The following is a 15,626-nucleotide window of genomic DNA, read 5'->3' as shown; positions in this document are numbered from 1 at the left end:
ACTTGGGTGATTTAGACAATGTTAGCTATCCTTTCCCTATGATCATGTTGAATTTAGTAATGCAAAACCAAATGACCTAAAACATTTATACATTTTGGGGTAACTATGTCTTTATTCATGAACACTAGTAAATAATCTTCAAAGACTGGACATGAACTTAGACACGCCCCCTCTGCCCCTCCTCTCCACCTCATCTTACTTTTAAAATGCTCACTCGAGGACTGTCTTCCCTTCCCTTCTCCTTTAAAGGCCACACTGGAGCAGACAATTCCATGAGGCTGTATTTTTCCATATATGATGCCAGGGAATAGAAACAAGTGAGATAGTTTCTTATATGATATAATTGTTTCCATTAAAAACTCAGGAAAGCAGGAACTAATCCATCAACAAGGGCAAACAAAGGATGGTGCAACCCACAAACTTTAACTTTAGATCACATAAAATTCAAAGCTAAAGCTGCCATAACCCACAACATGGTGGCTGTCTGAGGTGTGCGGTGTCCTCTCCCACGCTCTCCCATTCTTTCCTAACTGTCCCTTTCTTTCTTCCTTCCTCCTTTTCCTCCTTCAATTCCTCCTCTCCCTCTCTTTTCTTCTCTCTGTCCACTGCAGACTTGCTAGCCTCTACATCAGCCTTTCTATCCAATGTGACCACAGTCCTCCTATGGATTCTCACGTGACTTCATTAACTAGAACTGGGAAAAGGAGCCCGTTCTCCAGCATTTCCCCTTGGCCAGGAGAGTGTTGCTGTTCCTGCGTGGGCCATGAGAGCACTTGCGTGGGTGACAGAAGTAGTCATCGGGAAGCCAAGAGGTGCCTTAGATCATAGTGTCTAAGTGTGGTCACTGTGTGCTGTAACTTTTTTTTTTAAAGAGAGAATTAACACCAGTGAGTGGTTTCGTTTGTCCTTGAGGAACTGCAGACTGCAGAGCTTGAGTCTCCTTTTGGAAATGTTGAAAAGTGTGGAAACTGTGGTCCAGGCTACTGTGCTACAGAACTGGAGGAGCGTGAACCTGTAAACCACAGGGGCCACCAATGTCTGCCTTCCAGGTCCCAGCATCCTGCTGGATTCAGAAGTATGCAGCCCAGCCATTCCTGCTAGAGTCCTAACACACCCAATTTATTCCTTCTTCTTTAATATCCTCAAGTTCCTCCTTCTTCTATACTTGTTCATTCATTTCTACCTGAAAAATTAATTTATTATGGTAACCTAAAGGAAAAACATTGTGGCCTCTAGCTACCTTCCAGTGGCTATTTCCTTTGTCATATCATTAAAATATTTCAGGATTTTCTAAAATGCTGCCTCTACCTTTGTGTCTTCCATGGAATCCATAATTGCCTTCCATTCTCAAAGCTTTCCTGGAATTACCTGCTTTCCCCACTCACAGGCATGTTCAACCTGTGGTCTGTCAGATACATGTATCCCAGAATAACTATCAACACAGAACACGCATTCATGACTATCAGCACTAATAACATCATGTCACAATACATCCAAAGGCTGGACATATGTACATGCTCCTCCAGCACCCCTGGGAGCCTCACCTTTTCACAATTCTCTGCAGCGCTGAGTCTATGTAATACCACTCACATTCTTAGTGTGATTTATATTGTCGTTTTTTGAGGCAGGCTTTCTCTGTGTAGCACTGGCTGTCCTGGAACTGCTCCATAGACCAGGCTGGTCTCAAAGTGATTTTCTTTTGTGACTGTGGGTCAAAGGAAAACCGTTTCTATGCCTGTGTGCTCAAAACGTAGCCATTCCTCAATGTTGTGCTAGTTCTCTTTTCTGTCTCCACCAGTGTCATCCTAAAAGGCACATTATGTGGCTCTAATTCTTATTTTTCAATGTGTTTTGAGGCAGGGTCTTATCCTACAGTTCTGGCTGGCCTAGAATTCACTACATAACCCAGGCTGACCTCAAACTCATGACAATCCTCCTGTCTCAGGCAGTGAAGTGCTAGTCTGAGTAACCATGCCCACATGTGTAACTTTCAAATAATTTCCCCTGGATAAAAGTCCCTTAGAGTCCTAAGGCTACACATTTTCAACTTCTCAATGACTATTTCCACTGGATATCTCATCCGCTTAATGCAGTGTGTACCACGTGTGGCTTACCAAACTTGTAAGCACATTTGGTCCATGTTCCTCTATTGGTCCATCTCTCTCCATGATTTCACCTTCAATTATGAATAACTGCTTGCTCTCAAACTAGTTTAATTTTGAACCTTCTTCCTAACATCTTCTGGCCTTTCAGAGCTAACACATTCTGATCTCGCTAATGCGGCCATGAGGGGCTGGAGGGACAGCTCCAAAGAGCAAAGCACTTACCGCGCAGGGGTGACAACCTGAGTTTGGGCTCCCAGAACTCACGAAAAGATGGGTGCAGTAGCCGGCATCTATAGCCCTAGCACTCCTGCATCAAGCAGAGTCCCAAGTCCCAGGATCTTGTGAGAGGGCCAGTGGTGTGTGAGCAGAGGTGAACACCATGTGACTCTCAGGGAGCAACACCTGAGGCTGTCCTCTGACATGCACGCTGCGGTACGCTGGCACGCACACACACACACACACACACACACACACACACACACACACACACACGTGTGTGAGACGAAAGAATAAAATAAAACAAAAGTACTGACAGCATCTTCAAGTGAGTTCCATTTACAAATAGGTTCTGAGCTCCTGTGCACAGCCAGAATCAGATAGGAAGGTGGCTTTTTTTCCCCATGAATATTAACAGTCAGGGGAATAATATAAGAACATCCTTATGTTTTTTTTTAAACTCTCCACGAATATTCTTCCTTCATGAAGGAATCTCAAGGTTGGGGGTAAAGTTCAGAATAAAGTGTGCACTTAGCATCAGTGAGGTACTTGGGTAAGTTCTCACATACACAAAACTTAGTTCCTCCAGTTGCTGTGTACAGCATCATTCTGTACTAATAACAAACATTTACTCAGTCTGTCACATGATAGGCATTCTCTAAACACCTGTAAATTGGTCTTTGTCACTATCCGGTGACTGGTACCACACACAGCTACATGGACTTCTACAATCACTATCTACACAGCTGTATTTCTTCCCCAATTTCACAGATGAGAACAACATAGAGGTAGAACTTGCTCAAAGGAGCCAGGGAGACAGCTCAGTGGATAAAGGAACTTGCCAGCAAGCCTGATGACCTGAGTTCAAGACCTGGGACCCACATGGTGGAGGGAGGGAACAGATTCCTGCAAGCTGTCCTCTGGCCCCCACATGTGTGCTGTGGCATGCGTGTGTACCCACCCACAAACACACACATAAACACACGCACACACAATAGAGAAAGAAAAAAAGAAATGTAAACTCATTTTACTCATATTTCTATTTCACATGTGTTGAAAACATTTGCTTTTGTGTTTATCTCTTCACTTGGAATATGAATCTCACCAAGGGAAGAAGAAATTTAGTTTTTTAAGTTGCTATTCTCAGCATTCAAAATGAACCTGGTATCTGGCAAATTGTGGGCACTTGGTAGCTATCATTTGTTTAGAGAAGTCTTTTTTTAATTTTTTATTAGTCTATAAAATGAGCATACAACATTATGGCACTTACATACATAGCTTATTCTTCATAGTTCTTTTTTTATCATTTCCTGTTACAGACGTGTTACAGATAAATTATTATTAGTATTTATTGAATCGATTATTATGAATTCTCAATGTGTACCAAACAAGTACAGACATGGCCTGGTGCTAAGAAAAAGGTCTATGTGGAAAGAATGGAAACTAGTTTTCACTTTGCCTCAGCTTCCAAATCTGACCTTTCCCTCAGTCAGTCTCTGGTTCATCTGCTCTGGGGAGGAAAACACCCCGAAGTATGAAGTATGCGCAAAGAGTTCGGCAGCCAGCATTTACCAGCTCAGAAGAAGGATGCTAAGGGAGCTTCCAACAGAGATTGTTACATTGTGGGAGAAAGTGAAGAGCCACAGCCCTCTCCAATGCATTAACTACATCTGTTAACCTCCCTCTGACTAAGGACCGTAGCCAAAAATACATGTAATGTTCCCATGAGAAGCTGATGGCAACCAAGAGACCCTTTGGGGAAATTCATCTCTTGAAACCCCCGTGGAAGATGAAAGTGGGGATTATGCGAACGCCTGTGTCTACTTTGCTCCTTGGATGGGATAATTATTTTTGAAGCAAAGTTCAAATTTCATGCCTCACCAGTGACCAGTGTCTTTTCAGGGGTTCATTGACAAGGCAACCCAGGTTAAAAAACAAAAAAGCTAAGAAAAGTTCACTTCACTTGAATACAACACAGGATCATCCATTTTGATTTTTACCTTTTTTAAATTAAAACTTTTTCCAAGGGACTGTGAATTTGCTTGCTTTTGAATTGGGGTTTCATACATTGCTCAGACTAGTCTAGAACTTACCCTTTTCATGCCTCTGCTTCCTCAGAGCTAGAGTTACAGACATACACCCCCATGTGTAGCCTATAATTACTTTTAATATAGAATTTATTTTAGAATCAAAACATACAGAATTGTGATGACCTTGATGGTAGATCTGGTGTAAGATGATTTTAGAGTAATGAAGAACCACACAGAGCCTTTAACTTCTCAGCCACCTTAGAGTGGGAGAATCAAACGTCCATGTCAGTTTTCAATGTTCTCAACATCAAAACGCTCTTCTTGTAGATCTGATGGCTTTGACTATGTGAGGAGTGCAAACGGCTAAAATGTGAAGGGAAAAACAAGCTGTCCCTCAAATACAGTGTGCGGAAGGAAGGGCTTACCAGCTGAGTCAGAACTGCGCTATGCTGGAGATACCAAGGCTCGGAAGCCAAGCAGAGCCGCATCCTTGTGCACGTCTTACCACGCTGGTGAAATGTTTACTGGACATCATAAATCTGAGCGACAAACCTGGGAAAGCACCTGGAAATCCACAGGAAATATTCTATCCTTATTCAGTATACGGAAATACTTCATGGCAAAGGAAAATGGAAACAAAAGAATGGAAGGGTCGGAGTAAATGTGTAGTGCACACGCGCGCGCACACACACGTACACTGATGTGCACAGGTGCATGTGCCTATGTGTGTCCACTGGAGCCAGAAGAGGACGCTGGGCATCCTGCTCTTCCTACCATCCTCTGCCCTTCCCCCTTTGAAGCGTTGCACCTCAATGTGCCTGAAACTCACCGCTGGGGTTAGGCTGCAGGCTAATGAGCTCCTGGCATTGGCCTGTTGCTGTTTCCCACTCTGAGGTTATAGGCATGCGCAGCAACGCCTTTTTTTTATGTAGGTTTCAGGGGTGCCTACTCTGGTCCTCATTGCTTGCGCTGTGAGCACGGTTAGCCACTGAGCCACCTCCCCAGACCTACAATGTCTTTTAACAAGATCAGAACACCGTTCTATCAAATGGTTTGCAGATTAACCAGCTACCATGGAGAACAAGGCATGCACACACACTTCCCAACCACCCTCATAACCTAAACCCAGCTGTTAAGTAGCACATAACGGCGCCACCACAGTTCACATACCATTCAGTCAAGCTCCTCGAAGACCACCAGGATGAATGTATTAAATTTATAGGCTGCTAAAGAGACAGTACACAAATACTTGGGTCTTAGGAATTTAGTTTTAATTAGTTTCAGAGTTCGGTAAAACTCCAAAGGTGTTTCAAAATTCTGTACCTATAAATAAATACAATTTTGGAACAGGGATACCTAAATACAAAATCAATAGTTTAAGGAAAATACATGTTACTAAAATACCAAGCCAGTATACTAGTTCTCAATATGTGAGTTCTAACAAGTAATGTTGCATTTTTCTAACTACATGGATGTGGCAGGACATGGGAGGTTGAAGAGATATTGGTAAGAAAATATCTATGATAGGGTTAGAGCCTGCTTCATTTTCTAAGCACCTCTGTGATCAGAATTCTGTCTTAGACCTTAAATCTCAGACAGCAGAATAGTGGGGACATGGAGAGAGGCCAGAGCATGCACCTAAAACCTGGCTTCCTAAAAACAGATCTGAGAATAACCCTGCTCTGTTCAGGTAACTTTCTGATTAATCTGTTGGCTCTGTACAGAGTCGAAGTAGTTAGCTCCTGGTCCATTAGCCTTCAAGCATAACTACACTTTCATATAATTAGCCAGCTGGCAAAATGAAAGAGGCTATAGAGACTTAAGTGTTGTGGAGCATACCCTTCCAGGCACATCTTGAGGGTCTGTGGATCCCAAAGAACTCAGGGGTGCGTCAGTGACAGGTGAAATTGCTGACAGATTTGAAATACAATGCTCATGTTTCTCATTCACTTATCCTGCTGTGCTGGTGTTTCTGTAAGCATCAGGCTTGAGAGTGCACTGCAATGTATTGGCAATCCTTAGACATCTCTGGGAGTTTATTTAAATTCATAATAATTAACAAGAGACCTCTCTCTCGTTCCCTCTCCTTCTATCTTTCTTCCTGGTTTTTCATGACAGGGTTTCTCTGTGTATTCCTGGCTGTCCTGGAACTCACACTGCTGACCAGGTCGACCTCAAACTCAGAGATCCACTTGCCTCTGCCTCCTGAGTGCTAGGATTAAAGACGAGTGCCACCAACCACCAGGCCTCTTTCGAGCATCTTTATAAGCAGATATCTAGTTTTAATTTCCATATAAAAGTACCTAAAATGTTTAAAAGGAATCTGGTCACAAATCCTAACTAAATTAATAACTAGAATCAGGACAAATGAAAGTCTCTGATTCCTCCATTTCTGACACTCAGGGGCATGTACTTTGATGAAGAATGGCCTTTGACTCTCCTGGGACCATCCCACCTTGGCAGAAGGTGTCCATTTTATCTTACAGGGTACCCGGCCATGGCACTCCTTGTGGATTCAGACACCCTGGGGACACTTGGGGTTTTCACTCTCCCCATGGCTTCTCTCCCTCTCAGGCAATAAGTTGAATTTGAGGGATTTGCAGGGACTCTTTCGACCCAGCAGAGAACCATCTGATTTAGCACTCTACTGCACAAAATGGTATCCTGGTGGCTGGAAGAGACGGTGGGGAGAACTCGGCTCATTAAGAATCAATTGACAAAGCTGTTTACACCAATGTTAGCACTGCTGCCCAAATCCCTGGGCTACTACTGTCCCGATTCTCCTACAAGACTTAAATGAGCACAGTTACCCCCCTCCCCACAGCCCACTGCCAGATTAGAGGACAGAAGCACAGAGTGGCCTAGGAACAGTGGGCTGTGGGGGGGGGGGGGCAGCAAGTTCCTCAAGATCCTATTCACACCAGGTTACCATAACTACACTCACACCCTTGTCCCACATGCTGTTACAAATCCTACAATATGTTGTTTTGTATAGCAAAAATTGCAGATACTCACCCTAACTCCTGACTTTCCTGAACTGAACTGGATAGAATTCTGGAAAGTGGTATTACTCACTTCTCAAAGAATATCTTCCCTGCATTCCGACCTGTGTCTCTTCTACTCTGACTCATTATTAATAGCTAAGTGTAGCACTGCACTGAAACATGCTTCAGGCCACACGTGGGGTTGGACAGTCTCTGGCCATCGGGCCTCTCTGTTTTGTTTGGATTTTAAAAACTGTTTTAATTTTGATTTTTTTTATTTTATGTATTTATTTATTTAGTGTGTAAGTGTGTGGAGGTCTGAGGAGATCCTATGTGAGTTGGTCCTCTTCTTCCACAATGTGGATCCCAGGGATTGGGATTATCACGATCCTTATCTCTTGGGTTTATAACACCTTTGCCCAAGAACTCCTCCCAATGATTAGACTCTGGGAGGGATGACTGGGCCACAGATCTGCATTCACAGCACAACTTGAAGCAAGACTCGAGCCTTCAATTTAATACTCTAGGAACACCTGTCTGCTAATGCTGTCTATGTGCAGAACCAACGTATATGACACATGACCTGTGTGTGACTGTCATGTGCAAGTTTGCCTTGTAGACAGACTGCATCTGTGCTTGCGTCACACATAGATGGCTAAGCTAGTTCCTTTCCTTTCGGTTGGTGATACTTAATGTTTTTTTTTTTTTTTCAATACAATTCAGCTCTACATATCAGCCACGGATTCCCTTGTTCTCCCCCCTCCGGCCCCCCTCACCTCCCCCCCAGCTCACCCCCCATTCCCACCTCCTCCAGGGCAAAGCCTCCCCCACAGACTGAGATCAACCTGGTAGACTCAGTCCAGGTAGGTCCAGTCCCCTCCTCCCAGGCCAAGCCAAGCGATCCTGCATAGGCCCCAGGTATCAAACAGCCAACTCATGCAATGAGCACAGGACCCGGTCCCACTGCCTGGATGCCTCCCAAACAGATCAAGCCAATCAACTGTCTCACCCATTCAGAGGGCCTGATCCAGTTGGTGACCCCTCAGCCACTGATACAGCCCGAACTGACCTACTCTGGTGATGGGATGGCCAAACACCCTAATTGTCGTGCTAGAAACCCCATCCAATGACTGAGGGATCTGGATGCAGAGATCCATGGCTAGGCCTGGGGGATCTCTGGGAGTCCAATTAGGGAGAATGAGGAGGGTTTATATGAGCGAGAATTGTTGAGACCAAGGTTGGATAAAGCACAGGGACAAATAGCCAAACGAATGGAAACACATGATACTTAATGTTTTATTAAGGCACTGTACAATGGAATTGGTCCAGTGTGAAAAATGTTCCTTATTGAAGAACGTTAAGTTTTTAGTACTCTGCGGGGCTGTGAAAGTACATTTCAGAAAGCAGGAATATGTCGACTCTCCAAAGAAGAGCCTTCCGTAGGGTGAAGAGCACAGGTTGCTGCCACTTAAATGTTCACCAGGTATTCTTAGTCTAAGTAGTGTGACTGTCCTCATTTAATCCTAAAAAATTCTGTAGGATGGACGTGATGATTGACAGCTTCTCTCACGTCACTCAGCGCTGTTAAATCAGGACAGACTGTGCTCTTCTGCTGTTCTGCTCACCATTCTCCTGCGTAGAATTTTCCTTTTCACGGCCACCCTTAAGACAAGCTGATTCTTTCATGGGAACACCCTAATTTTCCTATTCCTCTGTTCTCTCCAGCACATTGACAGGTGGCTTTTGTGACGGCAATAGACACAGTCGTGAATAAGTATGCCTTTTAAGCAGCGTAGAGTGAGTTAGAGAAACAAGTGGAGAAGTGGAGTCAAAGTCTCACGGAAGGCAAGTGCATGTCAAAGGAGGCACCGAAGAGTCAAGTCCCAGGCAGAAGAGCCGCCTGTGGGGACCACTGCTTACGCACGCTCTGCTTTGTGTTTCATTTCTTCAAGTCTTTCTGTTGGAAAGCAACAGTTTTCATGTAAACCATGGTTGGAAAAATCCTCTGTAACTTAGAAAGGGGCCATTTAAAATTTTTTTATTTTGTGTGTATAAGTGTTTTGCTGGCATGTATGTGCCACATTTGTGCCAGGTACCCCAAGAGGATCAGAAGAATGACTTAGATCCCCTAGAACTGGAGTTACAAATGGCCACCATGAGGGTCTGGGAACAGAACCCAGGTCCCTCAGAAAAGCAACCAGCACTTTTAACTGCTGAGTCATCTCTCAGCCCTAAAGGGACATTTTTAAGCAACTGTCAAGCCATGTGTCCCTTCAAAGGAATTTCTAATGAAAATGGCTTGTTGTTCTTTGCAAAACACAATTGTCTGCATTTTCACTATCACAGTATTAAATATTCTGCCCAGTTCTGAGAATCTGGGGCATACTGAAGTCCTAAGCTTTGGAATCTAGTTATTCAATGTAAACCTGAGCCCACGGCAGACTAAGGGGAAAAAAACCTTCACTGTAACCAGATAATATAAAATTATGTTACATCTCCAAAATCTTTCAGTGGGTAAGTAATTTTCTCTGGTCTTTCATGTGCTGAAAGGGAGTGAGGCTATAGGGCTGTGTTTCTGGTCATCTGAAGTTTGTTAAGTCATTCAACTCTCCTGATGCATATTAAGATAATAACTATTAAAATGTCAAAGGCTTTACTGAAGGAGATGGTTGGAAGCACAGCAAACTAAAAGAAAATAGCAACAGTAACAATAGCAAAATACCAACCCTGAAGACTCCAGAAGGGAGACCCTCAGGAAGGTCAGGGTGAAGACACAGCCTGCAGCCCACAGAGGTAAGGAGAGCAACGGCCTTTAGACATCATGCTGTTTTCATGGCAGCCAATTTTAATGACCAGAGGAAGTTAAAATAAAACAAAATCCCAGGTGAAGAGGCGCATTCAGGTTCAGAATGGAAACAGAAGCCCTGAAGATCCTAGATGTGTAGCAGAAAGGCAAGTTAGAGGAATATCCGGTGGATTTTAAATGTCCCAAACACCCAGCATCTAGTAGGCTGGTGGTAGGCTAAATGATTTCTCAGCCCTTTATTTAACCTTGGCTGCTGACTATTCATCTGCAACTAGCAAATAAATGCTGAATGCCCAAAGTGCAGAAATTACTCTGGAGGGAGACCATGAATTTTAAGTATTATTTTCAGAAGTGGCTTAGGTTTCATCTTTAAACAGTTCTTCAAAGGACTGATATGTTAGTTCTTAATTATCTTTGCCCCAAAGAAGTTCTGTTCACTAGACATAGGTTCACATTAAGGAAAATTCAGACGAATGCTTAGCTTAAATACTTTCCTTCTGCAAACAGTGTTGGCTCCAGGGACACATTACAAACAGCTGCGATTGGGAAATTTCTTTCCCTTAGAACAAAAATATTCTTGTATCAAAGGTAAGCCATGGTAAGAAAACATCATACTGGTTTTTCAAATGTGCTTCATCACTTAGTTATACAGATGTGGGATACCACTCACAGCAACTAAACCACTTTGTAAACTGATGTGGGGGCGGTACTCAGTGAATGCCCCGACATGGAGAATTCTCTCATCAGACATTTTGTCTCTTCGGCAATCAACAGTGGCAGCATTTGCTAGACCTCTTACAGTCTGCTTAGGCTGCATTCTGTCTTCCACATAGACTGAGTTATCAACATTACGAAGCTGTACCATCATCATCATTTCACAGATACCAAAAAAATAAATAAATAAATAAGAGCTTCAGGAAAGCTAAAACTTTGCTTTCTATTGCAAAGCTATCCTAAGGCAGTCTGGGATTTTGGAAGGTGGGGTTTCTGATTTCAAAGCTCTATGCATTTAAATTGCCCACCAAGAAAATTTACTAGGATATAAAGTATTTGGAAAGTTAATTCTGCTCCCTTGGGCCAAGGATATTCAAGTCAGTGAACAGAAGAACACAGTTAGGAATTTCTCCAGAAGGAGAAGTACATCTTCCAAGGACCTCGTTCTATTAAAATTTGGTCAGACATCTTTCACCTAACTTCAGTTAACAGCACACAAATGAAAGTCTTATTAGGTTGGAAATTAAGTTTGGAATATGAAAATTTCATTTCTACTAATAATTCAGTTTTGCAATAGCCCAAGTTTGCTGAAAACTGATATTTTAAGAAAGTTTAAAGAGCAAGAAAAAGCCACAGGTAAATAAACTGTCCATTAAAATGGAGATGGGCAGAGTTAAGATGCTTTCTTACACAGAAACACAGAAGTGAATGGGCATTTTTCAAATTACTTTGGAAGTCCAGATGCACCAAGTACATCCGGGGCTGTTTTCTGCATTCACAAGCAGGCTGAGCTGTAAATGGGAAGTTGTGCCTGCCCTACTGACCACTAAGAGTTTTCTCAGACAGCAGGCCCTGAGAACTGCATGCCCATCATCTGGAATGTTTCATAGCAAGAGGCTCAGAAGCCTACATCATTACTTAACCTGGCGGCACAATAGTAATTTAAAAATGTAGCTATGTGATTTAATAAAATCCCAACTGAGTATTAAACTAAATTGTGGTTCAATCGAATTACTACTGCTAAATCTCATGCACTCTCCTTCCTTCTCTCACTCTCTTCTTTTTCTCCTTCTCCCCTCTCCTCCTTCTCTTTCTCCTGCTCCTCTTTTTCTGCCATCAATGTACATGTACCATAGAAGTACTCAATGGTGCTGTTAAAAATAAAGCTAATGCATCTGCCCCAATATTAAGACTTTTGTAAATTTCTGCATTCATTTGTAATGCACTGGATTTTTGTTTGTTTATTTGATTGTTTTGATTGGTTTCACACTCTCCAAAACTATGGTTTTCATGCTTTAATTTTTACTAATTCACAGCAGGAAATACCTTTAGAGTCCACCGATTATACCCAGTGTACACAGAGACACAAAAGTACCACAGGAATTCAGAGAAGATTTCTCTTTCTGTGCACCACACACTCATTTCTTTTATTCCATTTAAATGTAGATTGCAGCTTACTAATTTGACTTCATGACCATCTAATGGATCACATCATTTCAACAGTGAAGAAGCTGAAAAGCACCCCGCCTCAGCTGCTTACATTTCAGGGATGTTCATAGGGTAAGTACAAAGGGAGAAGAAGATTAAAGTGAGAGAAGAATTCTGGGGCAGCTGTTCAACTCCAAAGGACGTTTGAAGACAGTTCATGTGGGAGACCTACTGACTTCTATATCTCAATTGCAAATAGGGAAGAGCTCCTTGGGTTGGTGCCAAGGAAGGAGCCATGGTATCTGAGTTAGCCCTTGAACAATCAAAGAACACTATATTATGTTCATTTGACTAAAGGGAAAATTGCGGTAAAGTAGATACAGTGTCTTATTTGCTCCTTCAGTGCCCAGCAGAATCATCATCTAGCCTGAATCCTCACTGTGGCTCCCTGCTGACTGTGTCAAAGCAGTGAACATCATCAACTCGTATGCACACACTACGGCACTGTGGGCATTATTGACTTGATGCCTAATTTAGCATGGCTCAAGCTTGAAGATGGGCTGGACCCAGACATGAAGGGAAGATGGGGGGAGGAAAAACTCTGGTTAGGAGCTTTCAGAAGTTTTCCCACTCAGAGTTTTAACTTAGGGCAGGGACTGTAGCTTGATTGGCAGAGTGTTTGCCTAGCTTGCATGAAGCTCTGGATTTTATCCCCAGCACCAAGTGAACTGGGCATGATGAAAGAAACATAATCCAAGTTACTGGGGAGGTAGAGGCAGGAGTTTCGCATCTACGCAGCAAGTTCCAAGCCAGCACTGACCAATTTTATAAGCTTTCATCTGATGGTTTATTTCACTGAAGATTGATGGGGATGAAGCTCAGTGGTAGAGCACTTGCCTAGTGTGTATGAGGTCCTGGGTTCAAGGCCCAATAGTAGGAAAGAAAATAGAGGAACAATAATCCTATTATACAATTCACGACTTTGCCTGAACAAGCTATTTCATTAGTGGTTGCAAAATGATGATTTTGTTTTTAACTCTTCCCTCTATTCTTAGAACCTAAAAAAATTTGTAAAGAATTTTCTCTTTACCTGGGATACTTGTATGCATGGAAACGGTGTTGCTGAAAGAAAAGGAGATAAACACTTTCATTTTTCTCTATAATTACCAATTTTCAGATTAATAATTGTACGAACAATGAGGGGTTTTCTTTCCTTCATTCCTTCCTCCCTTCCTCCATTCCTACCTACCTGCCTCCCCCTCTCTTTCTTTCTTTCTTTCTTGCTTGATTTCTTTTTTGTGATTTTTTGAGATAGGGTCTCACTGTGTAGCCCTGGCTATCCTGGATCTCGCTCTGTAGACCAGGCTGGCCCCAAACTCACAGAGATTCATCTGGCTCTGCCTCCTGAGTGCTGAGATAAAGGTGTGTGTCTCCATGTCCCATGGTTTTATTTTCTTAAATGTATGGTTTTTATACATTTGGTTGTGTTTAGACAATACCGATTAGTCCTGTTAGTCTTGTTGATGTGTCTTCAGCCATATGCCTTATGTTTGTGCTGCTTTCAGAGGATCCACTGGCCTGACACTTCTTTGGTCACTGCAACACAAGGTCACCCTTGTTCAGGGAACTGAAAGTGCCAGGGGAGGTAACTGTTGGGGCACACTGCCAGATATGAGGTTTCGGTAAGACAGTATTTACCATCCAGAAGAGGAGGGAAGATTCAAAAACTGACCAGAGGCTAAGACTGGTGGGCTCTGGGATGGAGGAACAGGGGCTTAGAGACAAATGTGGAGGTAGATGGGCTGCTGGAACATCTGCCTGAGAGTTCAAGGGTGAGGCCCCTTGAGGACAATACAGTTGCGGATGAGGAGGTCCCAGGCTGAAGAGTGTTGGAAGCATTTCTTTTTTCTTTTCCTTTAAGAAAATTTATTTGTTCCTCTACAGCAGAAAAAGGGAAGTGGAGTAAATCTGTGCAAAGTGTATGTCTGCAAAGTGTATCTCATATCACGTTCTTTCCAATGCAGGCTTGTTATTACAACCTTTCTCCCAGGTTTTCCAAACCCAGAACAAATACTTCTACTCTTGTTTTGGCCTTCATAGCTGCTTCCTCTCTCAGATGGGCTTTCCTTTCTAGGTCCAAGCTTGTTAAGGACTTGTGTCTTTTCGCAGCCTTCTTGCCCTCAATGACCATATAGATGCATCCTGCCACTGTCAGGGCAATCTTTAAATAGCTGACCTTCACCCGGATCTTGTTCTTTGCAGCATCAAGCGTCTCAAACGAGACTGTCTCCGGGATGTCTTCCTCCTTCTTGAAGCGCCCTGACCACAACAGTGTCTTCCTCTCAAAGTCTGGGGGTTTGTGCAGTGGCACTCTGTGTCTGTAGGATTGGGTTGGGGCTTTGGGACTTTCCTGGGGCTTGGTGCAAATTCCGTTGATCCTTTTTAAGTCAGTGTTCCTGGCAGACCTTAGAGTGGAGGAGGCATTTCTTTCATATAACCTAAAGCAATGTCCAGCCGCCAGCACAGGCCGCGGAGGCTCCCCATGGCTGCCTGCTCCGCACAGCACCCCTCAGCGGCCCGCTGCTGGTGCTCTGGAAGTATTTCTTTTGGCAGTTTTGATCTGTGCTGGTGATGTGGTGATGGCAGAAGTCAGGAAAAAGAAAGACCTAAGCAAGATGGGAATGTGTGGAAGGAACCCAAAAATGACAGACAGCCAGGCAAAGGTTGTCAGAAGCAAAGGAACTATAGCAATGCACATTTTAGGGATGGGGTGGGGCAGGCAGTTTGCTGTTGGATTATCCAGTGAACCCTAAAACAATTAGGAAATGATATCCACTTCACACTAGTTTAGTTCCTTGACTTCTTAATCCCTTTTCTCTCTTGTTTTGGACCTGGGAGGTGATTCTGGAAATGCACTGGAGAGTGAGGTGGAGGTTACTACAGAGTGTGTGAGGGCGTGGGAGATGGCATGGGGGTCTAAGTTTGGATTTCTAGGGCCTAGACAAAACCTGGGTATGACAGCATGTATCGGTAACAGCTGGAGACCTGCCTCAAAGAATGAGGTAGAGAAGGGTGCAGGAAGAAGATGCCCCAGGTGGAGGTCTGTCCTCCACACGCGTGCATATATGCATACACACATACATGTACACACACACACATACACATACACCCCACATACATATTCACACAGACACCCACACAAGGAGTTGACAACCAAACACTTAACTCTAACTGTGCACTTCTGGATACCCCTGAGGACCATGTCTCAGAGCTTCCTCCCACCATCCCAGGCTGGCCAGGGGATTCATCCAATCGACTGAGGCTACTTCCAGGGACTGCCTTG

General features: G+C 43.4%; 1 protein-coding gene and 1 pseudogene across 1 annotated transcript in view; both read right to left on the bottom strand.

Moving 5' to 3' along the window:
• The window catches only part of Maml2 (mastermind like transcriptional coactivator 2), a 334,007-nt gene that overhangs the window by 275,139 nt on the left and 43,242 nt on the right, over positions 1-15,626 (bottom strand). The gene's annotated exons all lie outside the window — the stretch shown is intronic.
• LOC128119117 (protein FAM162A-like) lies at positions 13,752-14,842 on the bottom strand (annotated as a pseudogene).

The sequence above is a fragment of the Peromyscus californicus genome, unplaced genomic scaffold (genome assembly GCF_007827085.1).
Source record: "Peromyscus californicus insignis strain IS unplaced genomic scaffold, ASM782708v3 Scaffold_11__1_contigs__length_118956290, whole genome shotgun sequence".
Classification (NCBI taxonomy): domain Eukaryota; kingdom Metazoa; phylum Chordata; class Mammalia; order Rodentia; family Cricetidae; genus Peromyscus; species Peromyscus californicus.
Note: the sequence above shows the minus strand (reverse complement) of the source record. Positions and strands in the feature narration are given on the sequence as shown.